The following is a 7431-nucleotide window of genomic DNA, read 5'->3' on the forward strand; positions in this document are numbered from 1 at the left end:
CAATTTCTTATAAAAATGTTTTACCGTACAAGATTTCAAATTATAATAATTTTTTATTATAGTAGTAAATCAAAATTAAACATTTGTGTTTAAATTATAAACCTTCTATTTATTGATAATTCAATTTTTCACGTGATATTCTGGAATTATAAGAAAGTAGGTATGTTCTAAATATGTTTTATCCGTGGTTTTGACAAGATTGAACAGCCAGAAAATTGAAGGCAAGTTTTGGCCCGTGTCAACAGTGAATCTACAAATAGTGTGCTGAATTCCGTGTGATGAAAATGTAATATTCTGAGTTTGTATTGTTCTTTATCTGTGATATGATGAGCTATGACTGTATTGAATTATCATGTGTTCAATAAATTTGTTTTGAAAATTCATATGATGAATTCTCATGTTTTGAGCATGGAACCCATTTATGTACGGAAGGGACACTGTCTTTCAGATCACCACATGCATAAATAAACCACATGGTAAAAGCGTAAAAGCCACATAGTTTACAATTAGAGGCGCCATTGCGTACTAATATCTCGTCTAAAGCCGCGTTTACACCAAAGTTGACAAAACATTGACCGGTCGGTGGCCGAGTTGACATCGGGTTTGGGTCCCACCCAGGCGTAGTGTGTTCAATTTCTCGGCTGGCTAAGTCCTCCATCACAACACAAGCAATATTTTCAGCTTACTGTGGTGAGGAGATTTTCAAATATTGTCAGGTTATTCGTAACCCGGGAATGTTTGTCTTTCTTTTTAAAAAGAAAGTTAATAAAATAAAAAAATAAAGTATTGTTTTCAACTTTTAGTTGAAAACTAAACGACCGGATTCGGCAGTTTCCAGTCGTTCAGCGTTAGAGCGCTGGGAGGTACCTGTGGACTATCCACAGGTACATTCAATACATTTTTTAAAGTTTAAGAATTTGTTTTGTTTCTATTTCCAGTGCCTCACAGAAATGAAGGAAAGAAAAGGTCGAAAATATGCCCAGATATAATTACAGAAGCAATTAAAGAAGTGAGAAGTGGTCTTTCAATCCGAAAAGCATCAGAAAAGTATAATGTTCCGAAATCGACCATTTTCAAATATTCAAAATTATACTTAAATCTTTCTCTCAACAGTTAAGATATTGGCCAATGATGTCAAGAAGGTTTTCATTGAGGAAGAAGAGTTTTTGCTTTGTGAATATTTAAAAAAAGCAGCATATTTGCATATGTGCTTGGATACTGCATATCAATTTGCTGTCTCCAAGGGAAAGAAATATCCGGACCAATGGAACATAAATCAAATAGCTGGTATTGGATGGCTTAAAGAATTTAGAAAAAGACACTCAAAACTGTCCTTACGGAAGCCAGAACCGACGAGTTTGACTAGAGCAACTACTTTTAATAAGTTAAATATTCAATTTTTTTTAGTAATCTAAGACAAGTAATGAACACATATAAATTTGCACCAGCCAACATTTATAATTTAGATGAGACCGGTATATCAACGGTGCATAAGCCTATAAAAGTTATAGCGCCCAAATCGATAAGACAGTTGGGAAAATTAATATTTGGCGAGAGAGGAGTTAATAACACTCTGATATCCTGTATTAATGCCATTGGAAATTCCACACCTCCTATGCTAATATTTCCAAGGGTATTTTTAAAAGAGCATATGATAAAAGAAGTTCCTCCGGGAACTATTGGTGCTGCACATGTTACAGGATGGTCGACTGAGCTGTTATTTCGAAAGTATCTTACCCCCTTTCTTTTACTTCAAAAAATATTGTTCAGGGCTTCAGAGTCACGGGAATATGTCCTATCATCTCATGTAACCGACCGTCCAGAGCAATGTTCTATCCAGATAGACGAATGCAAAATTACAGGAAATGTTGTCGACTTATCTATTACCAACCATGAAAATAACCTCCACTTTGAACATCAAATGAAATCAACACCTTTGGTTACTATAAACATAAACAAAGTGGAACTATCAACCCCTGAGGCAAGGAGGAATGAGGAGGAATACGGAAAAACGAGGAAGAAAACCTGGTAGGACTAGAATACTGACAGACACCCCCAAAAAAAATGAAATAATGATCGCAGCTATAAAAAGAAATCACGACAAAATAAAGGCTAATTAAATGTAAGGGGAGGAAAAAATAAAGCTTCAAGGGTTAAAAAGGATTCAAAAGGTCCCAGCATCAAAGATAAAACATTAATTGATTTAGACAAGCCCAGCACCAGCAAGATTAAAATAATAAGCAATGTTACGCTTGTTATATTCACAGTTTGTAGACAATATGAAAAAAAAAATTAACATCCCGACATGTAACTTATGCCAAGGTTATCACTCTAGAGCATTATTCTAAAGCACACAAAGAGAATTATTCAGATTCAGATGGCGAGAATTCTTTCAAATGCCAGCGATGCTATATACTATCTGAAGATACTGATGGAGATCAGGTTAGTATTGATTCGGAAGAGTTATACAGAGCTGCATGTGATGCTAATAAATGAGACGATTTAACGGATTGCACACCGTCAAAATGTTATTATTATTAATTATTTAGTCAAGACGGTTTCTTTATTATATTTCTTTATATTTTGTTTGTTTATATTATTACTGTCCACAAGTACAAACGCGTCAACAGGTACAATGATATGTGTCCATTGGGTAGTTGTACTTATGGACAAATATGCCGTTTTTTATAAATGTTTATAACTCGACACTTAAGTGGTTAAAATAAATTATTGTGGCTTAACTGTTTCTTTCCCAAATAAAAAAAATAATCTGATTAAAATTTTATACCCGAAAAATTAAAAATATTGTTTTATTGAAAAATCGGGATTTTGTCCACAGGTACAGCAGTTTCCCCTACTATGGATTCGAAAAATATTGTGGGGAATCCAGAAAAATTTCGGGCGTAACATATATTAGCTCTTTTTCAGCTCATTTTCGGGAGATGCTTGGCTTTATTGTGAAAATCGAGTTGGCAACACTGCCTCTCTTCCTCTATGGATATATCTATGGGCGAAATTAGAGGTGGGTCCTGTGAGTACTTTTAGTTACTGGGTACAGTGAGTACAGGTACAAAAAAATATCGGTTACAAAATACTCAAAAGTATTTTATACCGACCTGAGGATTGATTAATTATAAGTAATTTGTAAACTATACTCAGATAATTTATGCCCACAACGATTCCCCACATTTTCTACGTTAAATTTATTCCCTAAATAATTATTCGAATCCTTGTGGGAGGGGGGTTGTTGGAGAATTTCTTATTCTTCACAAAAAATTCCTATTAAAAATACAATCCAAAGTACCTATTCAAAGTACCTATTAGAAATACCTATCGGAAGAACCTATTCAAAGTACCTATTAGAAATACCTATCGGAAGTACATATTCAAATGTACCTATTAAAAGTTCATATCAAAAGTACCTATCGAAATTACCTATTAAAAATACCTCTAGGTAAGTAATAAATACTTAGTCCCAGTATAAAATACTTGTGAGTATTTTAAAACCAGATTTGTCACAAGTACAAAGTAACGCTTGTAAATACCTGATACTTTTACTGGGTACGATAAATACGCCTCACCTCTAGCCGAAATCGAAGAAGCCCATAGAAGCCAAGAAGCCATTCTGGCTGAAATTCTAAATGTCATGTTGTTTGGTTAATTTGCTTTTGTGGAATGACAGCCTTGTCGACCGATTCCGTATTTAACACTACGTTATTTGACGAAGTGATTCGTCATATTAGCGAGTGTTCGTCGTTGGTCTACGATTTGTTCGCGTCAGCTGTGTCGCTAATATCTGCCGAAGACTCCACCAAATTGCCAGCTGCGGCGATCTACGACCAACTGTCGCAATTGCTATCATTTGACGAGTCGCAGGTCAAATTGCTGAAGACTTTCTTGTTCGTGCAGATCTTTACTCTGTTTCTTATTTTTCTGTCATGGAAGGTGTATGGAACAAGGATTTCTGAACGTTTCATGACACCAGGTGAGTCATTTTTTATCACCATGCCAAACCCTATTATTTGCACAATTGCGTGCACACTAAGTTAATTCTACACAAAGTGTACAATACACACATGCTCACTGATCTTGGATTTAATGTTTACAAAACTTAAAATAGTCCTTCTGAACAATGTTTAGAGTTGCACCAGGATTTCACAAAGCATTGACGCATCTTAATGTTATTGTTTGTTTCGTAATCGCAATTACATCAAAACTTCACAAATTGAAATTGAATTGAAAGTTTTACATCACATCTTATCTAGTTGCACATGAATTTCACTTTACTTATTAATATCTATTTATTTCATTTAAACGCCCATAGGGCTTTTACATACAATGCAATTATGTTTTTTAAATACAATAACAGTAAAGAGTTTACATAATATATAAGAATATACAGATTACATAAAATATAAGATTTAACAATGCATAGGTTAACAAAATATAGGTAACATGAAACAAGAGTTTACGAAACTTAGGTAACATGAAATTTAAGTAAATGAAATAAAAATATACGATCTGCCAATATCCTCCAAATCAATTGAATAAAAAAGGATGAAATTGTTGTTCACATTAGCCTATAAACTATGTAACTCTAATTAACAATCTCTATTACGCAAGATTAGGATAAGAATCGACAAAAAGTCTAATAGAAAAACATTTAGTTAAGTATTACAATATTAAACCAATTATCACAATATTAAGTCAAGTATCACAATATTAAACCAAGCATTATAATATTAAACTAAGTATTACAATATTAAGTTAAGTATAATGTAATGACTAAAGTTTCACAATTGCACCCAGATTAATACTATGCAAATTGTAGGTACAATATTCACTCATTGACATGGCATTTAAAGTTTTAACTTAATTTAATGACTAAAGTTTCACATCACATTTCAACAAATCGCACAAAAATTTCACAAAGCATTGACAAATAAAATTATTACTTTGTGTTACTACTTCTTATTTTTATGAGGCCATTTTAGTGAAATGTCTCTTCAATTATATTATTTTCGTAATATTTTTTATACTTTTAATGTTAACCTGAAAAATTCTAACTATGGTTTGGAGCATAGACAAATGAATATTAGTAGACCTGCCCTAAGTGATTAAAAGCGTATTATTCCCCACTCCCCATACCGGTTCCATTGGAGCCGGCTGTGCTCGCGTATGGCCTCAAGTGAATTTAGAAAACGTGACGTCATCATTCTTGTGCGAACTATGGTCGAGGCATCATCGGTTCATTTTACGAAATAACACGGCAAAATGGTGACTTGTACTATGAAAACTTGTAAAAATAGATGTGAAAAAGAGAATAAACCCAATTGTCGTATTACATTCCATATATAAGCATTATTTTACTTTATTTTAAGCATATTCACATCGTATAATATGGATCAGTTGTAGAAACATATTATACTATCACATCGAGACACGTCTGGACGTGAAACCCAAAGCTGGTTGGTTGCTGGGAAGTAAATTATGAACATTTATAAAAGTGTCTTAACTAAATACATAAACGAAATATTCGACTCTGAAAATAGAAGAAATTTATTTTGCCGAATTTGGACTTCGCAAATTTGTTCATAACGTTGCGAGTAATTTGCGCTCCCATGTAACAATGTCTATTCATTCAAAAGCAGATTTTACTTTTAAGAACTAAATGGTGATATTATAAGGCGAGATGCCTATATACTATCAGATTGATTTATTGACGAATCACAGTCAGCTTTACCCTCTTCGTTCTTCAACAGTTGATTTTACCCCTCATCCTTAATTTCTAGTCTATTAATATTCATATGTCTGTGGTTTGGAGTTTTTTTTGTTTTGCCATAATATAATATATTTCTGTTATAATATTTTATGTAAATAGATACTATAATAATAAAAATAAAAACATTTTGGTGATAGCCACAGAACTTGTCTTCCTCACTGTTATTGTATTTCATAGAAGCATTATCTTTCGTTTTTATTATTCCTTTTCCAATTTTACATAATACTATTTTCATGTGTTTCTTCCAATTCTATACACATACATATCAATTTAATTTAATAATAATAGTAGTTACCATAACTACTATAATCTGCTATACAACAACTACTATAATCCGCCCTTACTTTTACTAGTTCAAAGTACAAAATCAAGCTCTATAATTCTCCAGTTTTCGTATGTCAAATTCAGTTGTCCGCCGCGTACCTAGACTTGAGTGCCAAGCTATGTACACCGACAGGTTGAGTTATCTCACTCTTACACATTGAGTTACCAAACTACCATCTAGCATGTCTCGTTGACCATTTTACCAGTTACCAGGGTTAATAGCTTTGTACACCGACAGGTTGAGTTATCTCACTCTTACACATTGAGTTACCAAACTACCATCTAGCATGTCTCGTTGACCATTTTACCAGTTACCAGGGTTAATAGCTTTGTACATCGACAGGTTGAGTTATCTCACTCTTACACATTGAGTTACCAAACTACCATCTAGCATGTCTCGTTGACCATTTTACCAGTTACCAGGGTTAATAGCTTTGTACATCGACAGGTTGAGTTATCTCACTCTTACACATTGAGTTACCAAACTACCATCTAGCATGTCTCGTTGACCATTTTACCAGTTACCAGGGTTAATAGCTTTGTACATCGACAGGTTGAGTTATCTCACTCTTACACATTGAGTTACCAAACTACCATCTAGCATGTCTCGTTGACCATTTTACCAGTTACCAGGGTTAATAGCTTTGTACATCGACAGGTTGAGTTATCTCACTCTTACACATTGAGTTACCAAACTACCATCTAGCATGTCTCGTTGACCATTTTACCAGTTACCAGGGTTAATAGCTTTGTACATCGACAGGTTGAGTTATCTCACTCTTACACATTGAGTTACCAAACTACCATCTAGCATGTCTCGTTGACCATTTTACCAGTTACCAGGGTTAATAGCTTTGTACATCGACAGGTTGAGTTATCTCACTCTTACACATTGAGTTACCAAACTACCATCTAGCATGTCTCGTTGACCATTTTACCAGTTACCAGGGTTAATAGCTTTGTACATCGACAGGTTGAGTTATCTCACTCTTACACATTGAGTTACCAAACTACCATCTAGCATGTCTCGTTGACCATTTTACCAGTTACCAGGGTTAATAGCTTTGTACATCGACAGGTTGAGTTATCTCACTCTTACACATTGAGTTACCAAACTACCATCTAGCATGTCTCGTTGACCATTTTACCAGTTACCAGGGTTAATAGCTTTGTACATCGACAGGTTGAGTTATCTCACTCTTACACATTGAGTTACCAAACTACCATCTAGCATGTCTCGTTGACCATTTTACCAGTTACCAGGGTTAATAGCTTTGTACATCGACAGGTTGAGTTATCTCACTCTTACACATTGAGTTACCAAA

At 34.1% G+C, this 7431-nt stretch overlaps 1 long non-coding RNA gene across 1 annotated transcript in view; it reads right to left on the reverse strand.

Moving 5' to 3' along the window:
* LOC149411987 (uncharacterized) overlaps positions 1 to 7431 on the reverse strand; it is a 143402-nt gene that overhangs the window by 118639 nt on the left and 17332 nt on the right. The gene's annotated exons all lie outside the window — the stretch shown is intronic.

Source organism: Hesperophylax consimilis, chromosome 24, assembly GCF_061612785.1.
Source record: "Hesperophylax consimilis isolate HC1 chromosome 24, BYU_Hcon_1.0, whole genome shotgun sequence".
NCBI lineage: Eukaryota > Metazoa > Arthropoda > Insecta > Trichoptera > Limnephilidae > Hesperophylax > Hesperophylax consimilis.